The sequence below is a fragment of the Equus przewalskii genome, chromosome 7 (assembly GCF_037783145.1).
Source record: "Equus przewalskii isolate Varuska chromosome 7, EquPr2, whole genome shotgun sequence".
Lineage (NCBI taxonomy): Eukaryota > Metazoa > Chordata > Mammalia > Perissodactyla > Equidae > Equus > Equus przewalskii.
This window is the reverse complement of record NC_091837.1, coordinates 75,096,287-75,117,366: the sequence shown is the minus strand read 5'-3', so window position 1 is coordinate 75,117,366 and position 21,080 is coordinate 75,096,287.

The following is a 21,080-nucleotide window of genomic DNA, read 5'->3' as shown; positions in this document are numbered from 1 at the left end:
GAGAGACGAATCACAAGGGAATGTAGAATAATTAAAAATTGAGGTGGCTAAACAGCTGGGGGAAACGCTGAGACTGATAAAATATCCCATCAAACGTGGATTTCTCCCAGGTGGGCGGCTGAACCGCAGGGAAGTCGCGGGGCCAGCCGGGGAGACGGCGCCTTTTGGGTGCCCCGTGTCGCGCGGCAGCACGATCCGCCACAAGGCCGGACGAGGCAGCTGCTGCTCGGCGCCCGGGCGGAGGCCCCGCGTGGCCAGGCCGGCGGCGACCGCGTCTCGCGGCCGGATCCGGGCGGGGCTGCCCGGGCGCCGGTTCCCGGGGACGCGAGGCGGGGCTGGAGGGCGCTCGGGCAGCGCGGCCACCGCTAGGAGCGCGCCGAGCCCGACCTGCAGGAAGATCGCGGCGCGCCCGGCCGGGGACAGAGGCAGCGGCGCTGCAGGAGCGCGCGGGGGGCGCACCCACAGCGGGCCGAAGGGCTGCGGTCCCCGCCGCCCGCGTAGGGACAGGGACGCCCCCCGCCCGCGCGGGACAGGCTCACCGCACGCCGCCGCCGCCGCCGAACCCGTCCAGATTGCGCGGAATGTTAGTAAAGATGTAGCGAGCGGAGGCTTAGGCAGCGACGAGCAAATTCATGGCACCTCGTTGGCGTGAATGGAGGGCCGGCCGCAGAGGGACACTGGGGGTTTAATCGTGACAATAGCCCTGTGCGTGGTTCAGACATTTTTGCCCACAGGGTCCGAGCATCCGAGGTTAAGATGCCTGGGACTCACACGTCAGTGCGGCAGAGTTTCCCTGCGACTTGGTGGCGAGAGACCAAGCACCTGTGCCCCGTGCCTCTCGTGGGGACAGCTGTGCGTATCGCTCAGGCCCTCCGGCCGCACCATCTGACCTGCGGGGAACGAAATGTGAGCCACGGAATTTCCACCGCTCCGCGCACGTTCATTCTCGGATAAATCTCCTAGGATCGTCACTCTCCACTCAGAGATTATTTAGGGAGATGTTCTGGACCGGATAGGTAGACATATGACAGCCCAAGGAAGATATGTAAAACTTTAAATTGTAGACACTTAAGCACCAACTGTCTGGAGCCCTGAGCAAATTAAAAAAAAAAAAAAAAAAGAGGGAGAGATCCATCAGAAACATCACACTTCCAGGGCCCCTGGCATTTTCTAAATCAGTGGGTGTACTAACAGAAGAGTGCAGGGAAGTTTTCTGAACACAGAATTCATACTCTTTAAGCTTAAAGTCACAAGTGGGTGCTTCATTCAGCTCTCCTCCAGCTGTGGGATTTCAGCCCCCTAATTCTTTGGTTGCAAGCAGCAAGAATTCCTTATAATCAAGTCAGCAAAAGCATTTCCACTAAATATAACTGGGGAGGAAATATTCCATTCATCCAGTTCATTGTATCACATTCACCATAAACGTTTCTGTGATCCAAGGTGTTAGATATCGGCCCGGCTTTCACAGGAACTGGGCCAGGTGTTAAATGGCCCCACAGCACCTTGCCTTGTGGAGAAGAGACTCCAACGGCGGCTGATGAATGATGAATAGGAAGTTGGTCAGGAAAAGCCTCTGTTTTTTCTTACTTTTAAGCTACCCTCTTGACCAACATTCTTTCTTTGACCACTGAAGGAAGATAATTTAATTGATAATTTGGGGGGCGTTGTTTCTCTCTCACTCGGGTTTTTGTTGTTGTTAGGAGGGAGGATTATTTTGGGGGGAGCTGGTAAGTGGAAAGGGAGATGGGAAAGCGATTTGTTACTGCCTTATGCAAACCGTGTTGGGTCTTGTTTTTAACATGATGGAATGAAGCTGCAAAAAGTACATGATCGGAAAACAAGATCGCTTAGAAAAAATTAATAGGAATTATTTCATGTCCTGGAGGAAAAAGGTCAAGAAAACCCTAGGAGGACACAGTGACCTTTACATAGAGAAAATACCAATATGTGAAGAAGACGGTGGAATAGAATGAGGAGGTGCATCTTCCTGAGTCCCCCCATGTGTCAGAAACTCGACTTACATTATCTCATTTAACTGTACCCACAACCTTAGGAGAAAGATAGGATTTTTCATCCAATCCTCCTTTTCCAGATGAGAAACCTGTAGCTCAGAAGCCCAAAGTAAATTGCCTGAGGGCATATAGCTAGTTAGGCGCAGAATTAGAATTGATTAACGGGTAAAGAAGAATTCCTTGAGAATTAGTGTTTTTTAAATCTCGATTAGTTACAGAGGGAAGCCGGGAAATTAATTACCTTCTGGGAGGATCTTTAGATTAGTGGGGAAATGATGTTAAGCTCACGGAAAGACAAGCCTGTGAATTTTGTTATCTTTTTTTATGTGGTTTCAGGAAAAGTGAGACGATTTGAGAAAACTGAATGGTACCCAAATTCATTTAGTAATGTTCTTTTCAACTGATAGACCTGCTCGATATTATTAGGCACATGTCCTCATTCTTCAGGAAAGTTCTGTTATTTGAGAAGAAAACTGAAAAGCTTTAGACTCTTCTAAATTTAAGAATAATTTGAATTTTAGTTGGAAAAGTATCTGTATGATTGAGTTTAAAAGGCGTGGAAAGGGTTCTGATGGTCCAAATTATTGGCCCCACCCTCTGAGAATAAGCATAGCTTTCAAGCCAGACAGCTCTGGCTGTGAATTTGAGCTGTGCCACTTATGGCTAGCTGTGTGACCACAGGCAACTGTCTTAACCTCTCTGGGCTTCAGTATCCTCCTCTGTCAAATGAGGCAAATAAACAATCGCAAGGTTATTGTGAGGATAAAATAAAATAGTATGGGTGAAAGGCCTTAACACAATGCCTGGTGTATAGTAGATGCTCAGAAGTGTTAGTGTCACTTAGTGTGATTAAAGCCTGTGAGAGCAGATTTTGAGAGGGTGGGAATGCACTAGAAGAGGGGCCAGAGAAAGGAAGTGCCACTAACTTCGGCTCTGTGATAATTTTGCCTGGGGCTGGCTCTGGGGGAAAGACGCTGATTATTCCTGGTGTGTGCCTCTACTCTGGCTGCCGGGAGAGGACAGATAGCTTTAGAAGAAAGCCAGGAAGGTCTGAGGAGGTGGAGCAGAATGATGATGGAAAGCGTGGAGCAAGTTATCCCCACGCCACAAATCCTCTTGATCTTGAGATCAAACAACAATTCTTTCAGAAACTGAGAGAAATGAAGGCTGCAGCGAAATGCCCCCGTGTAATTTTTAAACTAGTTAGTAATGATGACATAAGACAAAAATGTTTGTGTTCTTGCTTAAGCCTTGAGCTGCTAAGGGAGTTTTATTCTTCAGTGTTTTTTAATAAAGATATTTTAACCGTTGTTTTTTTTAAACAAAACTAAATATACACAATTTTTGCCTAGTTATTATTGACTGCTACTCTGCCAAAAAAAATAAAAGTTATTACTTTGGGACTTGTGTTTGAATGGAACTGTAAAATTCTGCTTTAAAAAGTATTAGAAAACAATTCGTCAGTATGATTTCCTCTGGTGTTTTCTGCCGGGTAAAATCTAGATTAATTCTAGAGATTTCCTTTTGAAATAATGATTTATTATATGATTATGAAAGTAGCAATGCTCATTGTAGACAACTTAGTACAAGTATAAAATGAGAGAAAACACTACAAAAAAAACCCAAGAACGGCTTTATTCCCAGCGCTGAGTTAACCACTCTTAATATGTTTATTTCCTTCCCTTCTTTTTACCTTTCTTTTTTGAACCTTGGTTTGAATTTATTGTGCATAAAATTTTGGATTCTGCTCTTTGTACTTATTTTCCTCTATGTCACTAAAAATTATTCGTTATTTCATTTTTAATGACTGCCTAATTTTGCATCATCCCGATATAACATAATTCTCTCGTTGAATGTTTGTGGATTCTGGGTTTTGCTATTGTAAATTATGCTAAAATGAAAATCTGTGTGCATAAATCTCTGAGTTTAAGATTCTTTTGTAGGACAGACTTCTATAATTAGAACTACTAGATCCATATATATAAATCTTTTTTAAGGCTCTTGAAATATATGGCCAAATTGATTTTTAGGAGTAGTCGTAGCAATTTTCAGTCCTAGCAGCAATATCTGAAGAATGCTGCTGTTTCCTAATGTCCCTACTAGTGACTAATATTATTGCCAAAAAAAATCTTTTCTAATTTGATAGGTTAAAAAAAAAGGTTTTGTTGTTTTATTTGTATTTATTTGGGACCACTGTCATTAAACAGCTTTTTCAGATGTTCATTAGCCATTTCCTCTTTTGTGAATTACCTATTAATGTCCTTTGCCCATTTTTCTGTTGAGGCCTTAATGCTTTTTTAATCTATTTATATAAACCCTTTATGTCAGTCCTTTTTGTAATTGTGGCAAATGGTTTTTCCCTATTTTACTCTTTGACTTTTAATTTTGTTCATGATTTTTTATATATAAAGCTTAAAATTTTAACTTAGATAAATGTATCAGGTGTTTCTGGGTGATTCCTTCCTTTGTTTTCTGTTGCTCTACAGAAAATCTGATCTTCACATATTTTGTCTACTTCTATTTTTGCAATGGATTAGGTTTTTTTTATTTAACTTTTTATTGCTTCTGTAATTTATTGTTCTGTGGTGAGGATCTGATTCCCCCTCTCCCCCAAATAGTTAGGCAGTTTTTCCAATACCATCAATTCCACATCCACCCCTTCCCCATTGGTTCATGTGCGTCTGCAGCAGAGACCTCTTTTAGATGATAGAGGTGCAGAGACACTAGTGACAATACAGTAGTAAACTGCCGGGACTACGCGAGCGTCAACCAATCAGAACAGACACCAATCATAAGCATCAGGTTGGGCCACTGCGTGTATCAGCTGAGGCCCAGCCCTGCAGATATGACCTAAGAAGTTCCTACATGCAAAACAGAGGTTGTCTTTCAAAGAAAGATCTGTTTAATCAAACTTAACATGCTTAAGAGGGGTCTTTTCCGGAAACTCCCTTTGGAGCGTTTGGACTGTAAACTAACCCCACTGTGTCCATTCAATAAATATTAGTTAAGCCTCTCCTATGGGCAGGCGCTATTTAAGGGTCTCTCTCTCTCTCTTTCTCTCTCATTTCTCTCTTTCTCTTTGTGTGTTTCTTTCTCTCTTATATTGTCAGCAAATGCTACTGAATAAGTAGTAGTATCAATTGCCTATTTTTTCATGCCAGATCTTTCTCCCTCCATTAAAATAACTGTCACTGCTCTTTGAGATCTGCTCCTGGTCAGCTCACCTTCTCCTAATATGACACAAATCACATCTGTCAGTAATTTGGTTAGCTTACCTGAAAAGTTGATAGACTCGCTGTCTTTGATTTGCCCATCTGTTCCCATAGTTTGTCTGCTCCTTAAAGAATTTGATCTTTGTCACTTTTGAGGTGGCTTCATCTTACAAGTATTTCTGGATTTTCTTTTGCATGGTATCAGAAGGATGTCCCAATTTTACCTTCTACCTTTACTTTTGCTTTAAAATAATTGAAATCACTTCAAGAGAAGATGGATGAAAAAATTTTATTTCTATCAAAATTTTTGTACAATTATGTTACTGAACTGGCTGAAATCAAGGGAGGAAATCAAATTTGGTGGTTTTGCCAGATATAACATAGAATGTCAATACTGTTCCATTGTATAAGAATAGGACAGCAATAGGACAATTGTTACTGTAAAAGGAGACTTGTTGACATCTGGGATGAGGTGCTTCCTGGCAGATTCGGCCAAGGGGCTGACTTTGGATCCGTGGTCAGAGCAGAGTAAGCATCATCAGGCAGAACAAGGGGTGAGGAACTCAGGGAGCAGTTGTGGCTCCAGAGTTTGGCAAGTGAATGCCAACCACGTGGCTGCCAAGAGGGCAAGACTCTGTACCAGGAAAAAGGACTGGACAGAATCAGGCAGCCCTCACTACAGGCCGTGGGACAGAAAGTCCCAAAGTGTCTGAGAACAGACCCGAAGTGAGTAAAACAATACTGAAGTGATCAAGTAAACAAAGATTAACCAGATTAAGTTTTCTGCCACTAGGTAGAATGGTGATTCAAGATAATAATTTAGTTTAGTAGAAAAATACAGACACTTTACACATCTTGCCATCCTACTTGTGACAATGACACTAGGATGAGTCCTGGGCATGGGCATTTTGGCCGAGGGTAAACCTTGCCGTGTTCCATCTTGTGACCACAGGATCGGACCTCTGCCATTCCCTGAAAACTTAGCCTGCTCTTGCCGGGCACTGAGCCCTCTCCTGCTGGCTGGTCCAAAACTAGCATGTCAGCTACACTCACGGCACCGACCGTAGCATCATTGCCTGTCTCTAGTCATCCCCTTGAAAGTCTGAATGCACCGTTTCCCAGACTGCATTCTTTTGGAGTTAAATGCTGGTCTTGCTTCAACTTAAGTTTACCATTCCTCCTTCAACACCATGGTTCAGACTTCTAGTTACTTCCACTCCCAAAAGAGTAAGCTGCCAAGAAGGAGGTTAGAACCCCAATGAAAAAAAAATTGTTTCAGGCATCCCCAGCAACAGTGGATTTGTGCTGATATACAATATAATCAGTCCCTGGTGCCTTTCTGGATGGCTGGGCCCAGTAATTTGTACTAGCTTCCGACCCTTTTTAACAACCTAGTGCCACTTATCAGAACACTCCATATCATCTCTACAGAGTACAGCGCAGCACTTGTAGTCCCACAGACAGACTGTGAAAGGACTATCATTTTGCTTTGTGCTAGACAATGTAATGTGACATTTTATTCTTAAACAGCTTTAACATCTTGTTGGCTTTGAGCTTGTGGTTCACCATGACCCCCAGGTCTTTCTCGTGAGGACGGTTGTGAAGCTGTTATTTCCCAGACATTGCACTTGTGCAGTTTTTTCAATATTTATTCAATTATTTTAAAAACTATTATTTTGTTTCCGATTGACAAGGTAATATATGCTCTCTGTAGAAAAACTGGACAACACAGAAAAACATAAAGAAACAAACAAAACTAACTTAGTATCTGCCTGCCCAGAGATACCATGTTAACATTTTGATATACTGTATTTCCTTTCTGCCTCTTCACTTTGCATACATCTTTTAACATTTACAAATGTAGTGTATATATTATTGTGTAGTCCACTTTTTTACTTAGCAATCTATCATGTCACAAAATATTCTACTAAGGAGTGATTGTTTTTGTTTAGAATTTTAAACTAAAAAATTCCACTTCTTGGGGCCGGCTCAGTGGTGCTGTGGTTAAGTTCATGCACTCCACTTTGGTGGCCCAGGATTCATAGGTTGGGATCTTGGGTGTGGACCTATGCACTGCTCATCAAGCCATGCTGTGGCAGCATCCCACAAACAAAATAGAGGAAGATGGGCACTGATGTTAGCTCAGGGCTAATTTCCTCAGCAAAAAGAGGAAGATTGGCAGCAGAAGTTAGCTCAGGGCCGATCTTCCTCACCAAAAAAAAAAAAAGTGAAAAATCCCACTTCTAGGAATTTATCTAATAAATAACTACTGTTTGATAGCAAAGATTTAGCTACAAAGAAATTTACTGCAGTTTCATTTATAATAGGAAAAAATTGGAATAATACAAAATTACCAAATCAGAGTAAATATTCACCTATACAATGAAACTCCATGCAACTGATAACTTATTTTTAAAGACTATTTTATAATATGAAAAAATTTTATTGATGATTGCTAAGAGGAAAAGCAAACTATAAAACTGTATATATAGTGTGATTTAATTTTTAAACAATAAATAACTATATTAAAAAAGGTTGGACGACACCACAGACACTACAATGAAAGCTATAATGGTGGCATTATGGTTGATTTTATAGTTTCATTTTATTTTGAGACTTTTTCTAAATGTCCAGTAATAAGTATGTATTATATGTGTAATAATACAAATAAATTTTAATTCATTATTTTAATAAATAATATTTTACTACTTAAGGTATTAAAATGTATTTAATCAATTTCCTCAAGCTTGGACATATAGGGAGTTTATAATTAAATAATATCTCATCAGAATTATAAACACCATATTCACCTCCGGGGGGGGGGGCCTGAAGGCGTTGGCATTGGGGGCAGGATGAATAAAGGGTTTCAACTCTATTGATAATGATTTATTTCTTATGCTGGATGTTAGGTCCATGCGTGTTCCCAGCATTAATCTTCATGCTTTTTGTATCTTTTAAATATTTTATAATAAGTTAAAAAATAACAACACAATAAGCAATTCATATAGCAACATATATGTCCTGAATATGTATTCAATCATTTCTTTGAAATGATTTTCTAAAAATAAAAATAGGAAAATATATTTAAAACTTTTGACGAAAATTGGTATACTGTCCTCCAGGAAGCTTGAAACAATTTATATTCTCACTTGAAGCACACAGATGCTTGTTTCACCTGGCCGTTGCCAACAATGGCCATTATCATTTTTTAAATCTTTGTAAAATTAGGTAAAAAATGTTATCTCCCTATTGTATTAATTTGAATTCCTTTGATTAGCAGGGAGGAAAACATTTTCATCTTTATCGGTTACTTGTCTTTCTATTTCTTGTATTGCTTTGGCACATCTTTTGCCCATTTTTCTATTCTTTAGCCATCTATTTATTATTTATCTTTTTATATTATGAATATTTTCACAGTTGGTAGTCTGTTTTATATTTGTGCTTATGGGTTTTGATGTTTGGCAGTTTTATTTTACATAATGCAATATATCAAAATTTTCCTTTGTGCTTTTTCTTCTTTTACTCGAATGTTTAGAAAGACTGTATCTTCTATGAAATCAAATACACATATCTACAAATTTTTTCTAGTTTGTTCTGTTTTCTGTTTTCTGTTTAACTCTCTGAGCTATCCGTGAGTATGGTATAAAGATTTAACTACATTTTTAGAAAATAACTGGATCATAATGCTCCAGTCCACTCTCCCTTTTTTTTTTTTTTTTAAATCATGTATGTTTTTCTTACTGGTTTGAAATGCTCTTTTACCAATTACTAACAACTAGAGTTCACTTTTTGGCTTTTTGTTTTGTTTTGTTTTGAGGAAGATTAGTCCTGAGCTAATATCTGCCGCCAATCTTCTTCTTTTTGCTGAGGAAGGCTGGCCCTTAGCTAACATCCATGCCCATCTTCCTCTACTTTATATGTGGGACAGCCCCCACAGCATGGCTTTTGCCAACTGCTGCCATGTCCACACCCGGGACCCGAACCAGTGAACTCTGGGCCGATGAAGCAGAATGTGCGCACTTAACTGCTGTGCCATCAAGCTGGCCCCACTTCTTAGCTTTTTATTCTGTCCATTTGTCTGTCTCTTTTTCACACAGTTCACCTTGCTATTTTATTCATTCCACAGTGATAATGTATTTTGATATCTTGTAAGTCAAGTTCCCTTCATAATGCCAGTTCTTCTCGGCCGATTACCACCACTTTCAGGTTAAATTTCAAATCATTTTGTAAAGTTCCAAAAATGTTTTACTGAGCTCCTATTTGGAGTGGCATGAAATCTATATATACAAATTTGGGAATAATGGGAACCTTTGCAATATTGATCCATCTGATTTAGAAATATGGTATAACTCTCCATTTATCCAAATTTTAAGTTTTAATTGCTCTTCAGTTAACTTGTAGTAATTTTTTTCATATAGATCCTACAAGTTTATGATAAAATTTATTACTGGATATAAATGAAAATGTAATATTTTCTAAAGATAACATTTATGTGTTGGGAAAAGACTTAAATGTTGAGGGGGGGAAAATCATATATCCATCTCATACCATTCACAAAGGCAAAACTAAAAAGGATTAAACATTTAAATAACAATTTTAAAAATATACTAGAAGAAAATATAAGAAGAAGTATTCTAATCTGATTGTAGGAAGATGTTTTGTAACATGACACTAAGACTAGAAACCATAAAGAAAAAATGATGGAATAAGTTAAAAACTAAAAATTTTTAAACTTACAGATGGAAAAAGTCACTAAAAAACAATGTTAAAAGATAAATAACAAACTGGGAAAAATACCTCTAATGTAGAAAGTATTTCTCCAAATCAACAGGAGAAAGATGAAAAAGGACAAGAAAATGCAGCATATGAAAGAGAAAAAGAAGAGATAATAGGCATTTGAAAGATGATAATTTTACTTACAAAGAAATATTAATTGAAACTACAATGAAGTACTACTTTTCTTCCATAATCTCATTATCAAAGGGGTTATTTTAAAAACATGATAATAACCAGTGTTAGGCAAAGTTATGAAAAGACAGGAACTCTGCACACTGCCAGGAATTGTAAATTAACACTGTCTTCTTGAAGGGCAGGTTGTCAGAATCAACAAAATGTAAAATATGCCTGCATGCTGATCTACCAACTCCAGTTTCAAGAATTATAACTATGAATTGTCTCAAAAGATGTACAAAGATGTTTATCACTGCACTGTTATATACTAATATATTAATTTTGAAGAATAAGAATAAAAAAAAAATTGGTTGAGTCAAGAGAGGAGCTAGGGGCCAGCCCCAGGCCAAGTGGTAAAGTTTGAGTGCTCTGCTTTAGTGGCCCAGTGTTCCACTGGTTCAGAGCCTAGTCGCAGACCTACGCACTGCTCATCAAGCCATGCTGTGGCGGCATCCCACATAGAAGAGCTAGAATGACTTACATCTAAGATATACAACTATGTACTGGGGCTTTGGGGAGAAAAAAAAATAAAGAGGAAGATTGGCAACAGATGTTAGATCAGGGCCAGTCTTCCTTACCGAAAAAAAAGAAAGAAGCCAATGCACATGAATTTTGAGCAGAAAAGTGACAAGTCAGACTTTGATATTAAATCATCTTTGCATTTTGAAATAATCCCTATTCTGACATGTGTTAATCCTTTGCCATATTATCGGATTACATTTGCTAATATTTTATTTAGCAAACTTTTTTTACCTGTACTTAAAAGTGGGATTTATTATAATTTTAAACTCATTTTAACATAAAATCAAGATGATTTATTCATCTTATTAGTTTCCCTTTCTTAGTTTCTGTCCTATTTCAGCCTTTGATGAAGTTGGTGAAGTTTATTGGTTATTCGTTTGGTTGGCTGGTTGGTTAGTTGGTTGGTTTGGAGGTAGGACGGTATTGCGCTTAGCCGAAAAAAAAAAATTAAGTTTCTCAGTTTCTTTTGCACCTAGGTGTTCAAGTCCACCAGTTACAAGGAAAAGTTTGTGGGAACTTCTGGGAAGGCTTTTTAAAGGAAACTAAAGCAGCTATGACATGTCTCCACTTTTCTTTTTCCTTCTTTCTTCCTCCTGCCCAGAATGTGATCATGGTTGACACTCCAACAGTCATCTTAGACCATGAAGTAGCCTTGAGGATGGAAAGCAAAGATGGTGGAGCAGAGAGAGAAGGAACCCGAGTCCTTGATGACTATGCAGATGCATGTCTTCGTGCTTCTATGTGTCAAATGCTTTTGAGCTTTTATTTGGTTTTCTAAAACATTAGCTATCCCTCATAGTTTTATGTCATCTGGACATTTGATAGGCATGCCTTCTGTGGCCCAATTTAATTTTTATTCCTCCAGGTTAATCCATTAATTAATACTCTTTGGATGTAATTATTCAACTAATTATGAATTTCACTGACTATAGCATTTTCTAGCCAATATTTCTATATATTTTCCACCGAGGTGGAAAGATACTCTATCAGCTATCTTCTAAAGTAAAGATAGACTAAATTTGTTAAGTTCTCCTGATCTACCTGTGGTATGGTAAAGAATTTGTCTGGTCTTTGTCCCAGGCTCCTGGCAGAAAGCTTCAAAAATCCTTGGAATTTCCTAAGTGATAGCAGTGTCTTTGTCATGCTAATGAGGTGACTCATGGTAGGCTCCTAGATGGCTTCAGGATGAAGGCTGGTCACCAAGAAAGACTAACCGCTTGATTAGAGGGTTGAGACTTTCAGCCTCCTCAACCTGCAGGGAAGGAAGGGGACTGAAGGTTAAGTTCAATCACCTGCCCAATAATTTAATCAATCATGCCTGAACACCAATGAAAACCAGAGCTCAGTGGAGCTTCCTGGCTGGTGAACATATGGATGTGCCAGGAGAGTGATAGGTCCTGACTCCAAGGGGAGAGGGCATGGAAATTCTGTGCTCCTTCCCAGCCCTTGCCCTATGTGCATTCTTTATAATAAAACTGTAATTGTAAGCATAGTGCTTTCCTGAGTTCTATGAGTAGTTCTAGCAATTTATCAAACCCGAGGGGTTCCATGAGAACCTCCTGGATGGGTAGCCAGTTTGCCAGAAGAGTGGGCGGCCTTTGACTCCACTTGTAGCTGGCATCTGAAGTGAGGGCAGTCTTGAGGAGGACTGAGCCCTTAATTTGTGGGATCTGGTGCTAACTCCAGGTGGTTAGTGTCAGATTTATTTTGCAGTACACCCAGTTGATGCTGAGCACTACCCAGACTAGTAATGTATCCAAAGCAAAAAGAAAAAGAAATTAGGTTGTTTGTTATGATTACACTTTCTTTTCTCAAGTAAGCCCCTTGTTTAATGAGATGCTATGTAATTTTGCTGGGAGTTCTCATCAGTCCTACCATCCTGTAGCTTAACAAAATTCTCTTTTCACATTCTTTCTCATTTCATAAAGACAAAGATTACCACCTGATATGGAGATTTCAGGTGAAATTCCTTTAATTTGCCAGAAACTTTAAATGATTTCAAGTGACTGAATGACCTTTTCCAAATTCTCAGTTTTCATTCCCTGACTGCAATATTTGCTCAAGTTGGAAGCATGATGGTTGTAGAATAGTTCTGTATTTAAAATATATATATTTTAGTAATTTGCCTAAACCAGCAATTCTCAACTAGGCAACTTTGCTACCCCCTCCCCCACCCCCCGCCCCAAGAGACATCTGGTAATGTTTGGAGATATTTTCGGTTGTCATAACTGGGAGGAGAGAGTGCTACTGGCCTGCAGTGGGTAGAGGTCAAGGATGCTGTTAAATATCCTACAACACACAGGACAGCTGCCCACAGCAAAGAATTATCTGGCCCAAAATATCAATACTGCCAAAGCTGAGAAACTCTCTACTGACATTACCTTAGGAGTAGGAGACAAAACAAGGATGCAGCCCAGGTCTTTATGATTCCAAAGCCTGATCTTGGAATGACCCCACTTTCCATCTTGAAATGCTCTCATTTTTTTTCACATGTAGCACTTTTTACTTCATAATCAGAATTTCCCTTTTGAGATCCTCTCCCCTGTTAATAGTTCTTCTTTTAGAAATTTTGTCCGAGGCATAGTATTTATTGCTTTTTTAATTTTTTGAAATTTCTTGTCCTAAAGCCTAGGCTACCCAGACCCTTCATGATTAGGGCCCCCCAGATGCTATCATCTTTTTTTTTTTTTTAGGTTTCTAACGCTTTTATATCACTCAAGTTTTTGCAGTAGTGAGGCTGGGGTCTACTTTGTCATAAGATGATCATATCAATGATATTAAATTATCCATAAAAAATAAAATAATGTTAGATATACTTTATACATAATGCGAAGTAGTGTAAACACTGCTATATACACGAGGCATCATTGCCCTTTATTTTGCTTGTGTATTTTTCCCTTTAGCCAGTAAATTGCTTTCCAAATAGGGAGAGTCTCCTAATAAATGTTATCCCTACTTAATTTAAGGAGATAGCAGTATGTGAAAAACAGTAGGTATGATTTGTATGGATGGTAGAGAATGTTCTGTCATGCATCTATTTTTAAGAAAGACCAACATAGGGGCCGGCCCAGTGGCTCAGCAGTTAAGTATGCCACAGGTTCCGCTTCTCGTTGGCCCGGGGTTTGCTGGTTTGGATCCCGGGTGTGGACAAAAGCCATGCTGTGGTAGGCATCCCACATATAAAATAGAGGAAGATCAGCATGGGTGTTAGCTCAGTGCCAGTCTTCCTCAGCAAAAAGAGGAGGATTGGCAGCAGATGTCAGCTCAGGGCCAGGCTTCCTCAGCAAAAAGAGGAGGACTGGCAGTAGTTAGCTCAAGGCTAATCTTTCTCACACACAAAAAAAGAAAGACCAACATATCACTTAAAAAAGCACACCCTACAAAATAAAGGGTAGAGTCACACCAGCTTGGTTCAAGGACTAATGGCTATTTTGAGGGGAAGAGCTATTTCAAAAACAGTTATTGTCCTTTAGCTGCACCATTCCCACCAAGGATGTATGTTAGACTGCCAAGGAATAAAGACGGTAATGAAAAACCTAAATCAGCTTTGTAGAAAACTGGTGTTTCGGGAGGAGGTAGCTGTTGGTCCTCAATGGGAGCACTAGACTGACGTAGGAAGGAGCAGAGAACATCCCAGCTGTTCACATCTTGTAGCAGGAGATGCCGACCCACGTCACCTGACCATGACCATCAGATCAGTCCACTTGTGAGCAGTATGCTGAAGACAGAACCACAAGGCCAGCCCCAGGAGCAGGGAAAAGGAAACAGCAGGTGCCGCGTGGAAGCCAGTGCTATTGCCTTTGTAAGCAGAGAGGAACTCTGTTGAGAGCACGGAGTTTGAAATTTTGGAAGGGTCTCTGGAATTCCCCTAGTCACAAAGGAGTTGTATGAGCTGGTGAAACAATGAGTCCCAGGGATACAGGATATAGTCATTGAGAATACCTAAAATGGCTCGGCTTCTTTCTATCGGGGCTGCTATGCAAATGAATCCAGTTAATTCAATCTCAATTCAGTTGATTTGTGCCTACAAAAGCTCAAAGGATGTATTCCTTTTCTGGACATACAAAGGACCATGATTATCCTAAAGTTATTTCAAGGGCTCACATGTGCCAATAATCAATTGACTGTCTGATCTTTTTTTTCCCTTTTCCAAGGTCTGCAAATTTCTCATTAGATGGCAGATTATTAAGTCAAAGCTCTGCTGACAGGAACTGATTGCAGAGCCCCCAAATGAAACATACCACCTGAGGACATGAACTTGAAGTCAAACTGGAGTCAAATCTGCATACAAGAAATCATACACATTGACTGCTGGCAGCTGTAAGTCACATCCCTCTCCTCTCAATTTCCTTCGACACTGTCCTCTTAGCCCTGTCTATGTGGTATTAGAATTATTTATATGTAATTCTCTATCTCCTCTCTCAGACCTTATTAAGTAAGCACATTGAGGGCAGCTTCCAGAACTGAATGTCTTTATATCCTTATTTAGATGAGGAGTCCAAATTGTTTACAGCCGATATAATATAGCATATTTTGTTTTGCTTGCCATATGTCAGTGCTGGCTATATTTACATGAGATCAACACATCTTCTAACACAGTCAGAAAAAAATCAGTCACATCGCTTCATATGGATCAAATATTGAAATCAAATGATGGCTTTCCTCTCACTTTTCAATCATTTCTATTGTGGCCATGCCTTTTGTTAAATTAAGTATGAAAATGCACATCAAAGTCTTTTCCAGTGAAACTAAATCAGTGTGAGAGCTTCTATTGATAACTATCATTATTATGTTCATTTTCATAGAGGGTGAAAGGTCACGGCAGGGTGGTGCATTTATTGGGATACTCACACAATTATTCCCACATTGTCCATTCCAGTAAGACATAGCCCTTCAAGGTCTCCCAAGCTCACTTCGATCTGGACGTTTTTGGTCACGAGGCTCTCACAGCTTGGTATGCCTCCCCTCTCACTCTCCCTTATTTAAACCTCACCCATCCTCCAAGGCCTATTGCAAGTTCCAACCACACGAAAGCCATTTCCCACCACTCCAGGCTGCCCCCAGCTGCCCGTTCCCTGAACTCTTGCTCACACTCTGTATCTCTTCATCATTCTCTAATTGTTCCCTCTTATGCTGGTGTTGTCTCCCCAAGCGGATCATAAACTGTCTGGCCTCTATCCCCTACAGATCCTAGCACAATGGTGGACTTCTTGTTGTGTCCAATAAATATTTGTCAACTGACTGGTTGTTTCAGAAAGCACAGTCTACAGTTGGGGCAGGGGAAGGATTACAATCAGCAGGCAGATCTCAGATATGGTCAAATTTAGATTAAATCTAAACCTATATGTTTCTTTCAAAATGAGCATCCCAGTCGTTGGCTCTGGAGCTAGCTGATTGATCCACGGAGCCTTGGAATTCAGGGTGGTATTGTTGATCTGGCTTTCCTGGGATGTAACTTTGAGAAGACAGATTATAGCGTGCTCCTAATACACTCCACAGCCTATTGATTTTATATGTCATCAATGTATATTGTGTGTCTCCACTATTACCAGGAGAAGCAGGAGGAGCTTGCAGTTATGCCTCTGCCTCAGCCTTCATCCCATGCTGTGCCCTAGGGGAAGCCGCTGATTCTTACACTTGGAGCTGGGACAATGCAACTTAATCAGACTGACAGGAAACAGGCAGCAATTACAGTGTGCTGCTACATCTGCTGGGTTCCACTTCAGTGAAGGAAGAGTTATCTCAATTTTAATGTACATCCCTTTTCCATGTTTCATTTAACCTCTGCTGTATTATTAAACACATCAAAATATAATGACACTCGTTAAAGAAGAAAAAGAGGACAGTTGGGATATTTGGGAGTGTATCTCCTATATTTGTGACTTAATTGTATCATTTTTGCTTCTCTTCAACATCTCCCCCTGGTGAATAACTAATTCAGTATATAGGTATTTAAATAGCGAGTTGGGAACTGGCTGTTTAAACACCTACATCAACACTGAGTTCAGCTACAATGAAACGTCCTCAATCATCAGTCTGTTTTCATGAGCAGTGCTTCTCTTTCAAAAACATTCTTTTGCAATGTGTCAAAATAGCTAGTTTACCCATTGCTGCCGTGCACATAAACTGCTTTAAAAGCAGCTCAATGAAATTCCCCAGGTACGTATTTGTAACATGACTCGGGAGACCTTTGCAACTTAAACTAGCAGGTGTCTCGCTGGCTGGCCCACCCTGGAACAGCCAGAGCCCCATCAGCCAGCCGAGCCTGCTGACCTGACATGCAGGACCCATTAAACCGTTCATTTCTGCAAGACAAATGTGATGACACACCAGGCTGAGCCTCTCATCTGGAGGGTTGTTTTTTTTTCCGCTTTGATTCTCTGATCCCCTACCTTTCGTTGAGCTCCGGTTTTATAATTGCACCTGAAGTATTTAGTAAACTTCCCCAAGAATTGTGTCCATCAGAGATTAACTGTAACCTCCGAATGCAGACTTTTCCTCTGCACAAGATTCCAGAGAAATAACAGAGATACGATACTGGGCTTCCGCTTGAACTCTTAAAATATTATTTGACCAAGTAGAAACTGCAAGATGTTTGGGGTAGTTTGTCTGTTTTGGGGAAATGAAGGAAAAGGTAATAGTTAAAGACATGCTTCCATATGAAGCGATATTTAGGCAAAAAAGCTCTAGTGCCCAACTGAAAAAAAATCCTTGGCTTTTTCTTTAAGGAATAATCTGATGAAAATATTACAGACACGTCCATCATCAATAACAAACAAGTTGCCATGAGCTAGGATGATGCAAAATAGTACAAGACAGAATCTGTGCATTCAAAGAGAGAATAATCTAATTGTAGAATCAAAAATAAATACAGAAAAAGATAAGCCAAAGCCAAAACAGGTTCCCATCAGTATTGTGGAAGTAATTACAGGGCGACGCTCGCTCTATGCCTTATCTTCATAGTTAGGTGAACAAGAAAGAGCTGAGTCACAGAGATCCTCTTTGGGACAAAAGTAACCTGATGTCCAGGGGCTGGCCCTGTGGCCGAGTGGTTAAGTTCTCGCGCTCCACTTCAGGCGGCCCAGTGTTTCGTTGGTTCAAATCCTGGGCGCGGACATGGTACTGCTCATCAAGCCATGCTGGGATGGCGTCCCACGTGCCACGACTGGAAGGACCCACAATGGGGAATACACAACTATGTACTGGGGGGCTTTGGGGAGAAAAAGGAAAAAAATAAAATCTTTAAAAAAAAAAAAGTATCCTGATGTCCACCCAGTGAGCCCCTAAACAGGCTGTCGAGTGTGTGTCATCAGCATCTATTCAGAGTGTTCATTTCCCTACCACGTGTTTGCAAATAGCTCAAATATTATTCGTGAATAAAAGAGTCTAATAAAAGCAACACTGCTGAAGTCCTACTTTACTTATGTGCTCACTATGGGATCATGATCATCAACTTTAAAAAGACGAAATAAATTTCATTAAGAGAGAAGAGGAACACAAGCTAGCCATGTTGACTGTATCCAAATCTTCAGGCCCAAATGGATCACATCCCTGGATGCCCAAAGTACTTGTAAGGGTGATCACAAAACCACTGTGAAAAGTCTTTGAAAAATAGTAAAGAGGAGGAGAGATACCAGAACAATATAAGGAAATATTGCCCTGTCTTTCCAAAAAAGAAGAGGAGAAGAAAAAAGGCAAATTTCAGGAACTATAAACTAGTGAGTTTAATGCTGATGTTCTTTCATATATTTTAGTGAATTATTAATAGTTGATTTAAATAACTTTGAAGAGAAGTGATCATTGAGAGCTAACATAGGTTCGCTAAGTACAAGTAAATCCGACAATGAGATGCCACTATGCCCCTGGCCAAAATCTGGAACACTGACACCAGCAAATGCTGATGAGGATAGAGAGCAACAGGAACTCTCATACGCTGCTGATGGGAATGCAAAATGGTACAGCCAATTTGGAAGACAGTCTGGTGGTTTCTTACAAAGCTAAAGATACTCTTACCATACAATTCGGCAATCACGCTCTTTGGTATTTATCCAAAGGAGTTGTAAACTTATGTCCACACAAAAACCTGCACCTGGATGTTTATGGCAGCTTTATTCATAATTGCCAAAGCTTGGAAGCAACCAAGATATCCCTCAGTGCGTGAATGCATAAGTAAACTGTGGTACTTCCAGACAGTGAAATATTATTTGGCGCTAAAAAAAGATGAGCTATCAAGCCATAAAAAGACATGGAGGAAACTTAAATGCATATTACTAAGTGAAAGAAGCCAGTCTGAGAAGGCTACAGGCTGTATGATTCCAACTATATGACATCAGGAAAAGGCAAAACTATGGAGACACTAGAAAGATGAGTGGCTGCCAGGGGTGGTGGGAGTGGGGAGGGGCAAATAGGCGGAGCTGAAGGAGATTTAGGGCAGTGAAACTATGCTGTGTGATACAAGAATGGTGGACACGTGTCATTATGCACTTGCTCAAACCCATAGAATTTACACCAGGGGAGAACTCTAATTAGTGTGAACTACAGACTTTGAGTGGTTATGTGTCAGTTAAGTTCATCATTTGTAACAAATGCACGGCCCTGGTGGGGGACTTGGAAATGGGGAAGGCTGTGCATTTGTGGAAGCTGGAGTTGTATGCGAACTCTCTGTAGCCTCCTCTCAATTTTGCTGTGAACCTAAAACTGTTCTAAAAGATAAAGTCTTTAAGAAAAGGAAGGGGGTGCCAGCCCAGTCCCACTGGCGTAGCAGTAAGTTTGCACGCTCTGCTTGGGTATCCTGGGGTTCACTGGTTTGGATCCTGGGTGTGGACCTACGCACCGCTTATCAAGCTATGCTGTGGCAGGTGTCCCACATATTAAAAAACAGAGGAAGATGGGCACACATGTTAGCTCAGGGCTAATCTCCCTCAAAAGAAAAACGAATGATCCTCTAGGCTCCTGTATTTTCTCCTAGCTACTTAGAGAAAACTACCCAGGTTTTTCAACAAAAGAAAAGACCCCCCCAGAGGTTGACTTACCTCCATTGTCAATGGCTGGCAGAAGTTTGGAATTAGAGCCAGTGTTTTCCTGCAAGATTCATCCTCTCTGCTTTGTGCTTGCTTTCCTTCACGCTCTCTGCCTCCACGACTTCTGTCTTACCTTTTACGTTTAAGTTTTCTTTTTAAGAAATAGTCATTTTTCCTCCCCTCATTTTCCCTCTGAACTTGCAAAACGCCCTTTAAAAAAATATATTTTCCATCCCATTTTCCTCCTTCACATTTAACTTTCCTCCCACTGCTCTTGCTCATGTTTCTGATTCTGATCTGTTCCTTTCACGTTTTCATTTTTTCTTCATCATCCCCAAATACGTTATTAAAAAGCAGAATGCTCAGCCAATTACTTGTGTGCTTTCTAGCCGCAGTACCAAACTGCCCTTTTCTCTCCTTTCCAGGGCCTCAGCTCTTTCCCTTGGCCCCATAGCTTCCAATCTGCTGTCATAACTCGTCGCGTGCTCATTGCTGCTGCCACCTCTGCTGGACCCTGCGGGAACAGGCAATCTACCCGTGTGTGCCCATAACCTCTACTCCTGTGTGTGCTAAACTCGGGGAGGCAAAATCAATTCAGTGGGTCACTAGCATTGCTTTAAATGAAAAAATGGAATATAGTATAAATGAACAGAAGTCAAAAGGAAAACACTAGAGTGCATAACAAAAGGTAAATATTGTTCTGTGAAACTTTTTTTTTTTTGCTCTTTATTCTTTTTTTTTGAGGAAGATTAGCCCTGAGCTAACTGCTGCCAATCCTCCTCTTTTTGCTGAGGAAGACTGGCCCTGAGCTAACATCTATGCCCATCTTCCTCTAACTTGTACGTGGGAAGCCTACCACAGCATGGCGTGCCAAGTGGTGCCATGTTCGCACCCGGGATCCGAACCGGCGAACCCTGGGCACCAAAGGAGAACGTGTGCACTTAACCACTGTGCCACCGGGCTGGCCCCTTTGTGAAACTTTTGATTTAGTTATTTACATGTGGGCTTTGGGCTGTGCCTTAATTGGGTCACTGTGTAGAAATTTATTTCTTAATATGGATCCCAGGCAAAAATGTTTGAATACGTTATCCAACACCATGCTCTTCTCTGACCTAAGCCATTGTTGTTGTTCTTCTTCCTTTTTTTAAAAAAATTTCAGCTCTCTCACTTTTGTTGAAGTGCACCCACTGAGTTCACCTTCAATACTTCCCTCTCTTTGCCATTTGCATATTCCCAATGGGTGAGAAGGATCATTGGTTCTGTGGCAACAGCACAGCCTGGCATCCTGTGGATGCTCAGTAAGTGTTTGCAGACGGAAGGGAGGAAATGAACGAATGAATGGAGGTAGCAGTGGATTTACAGCA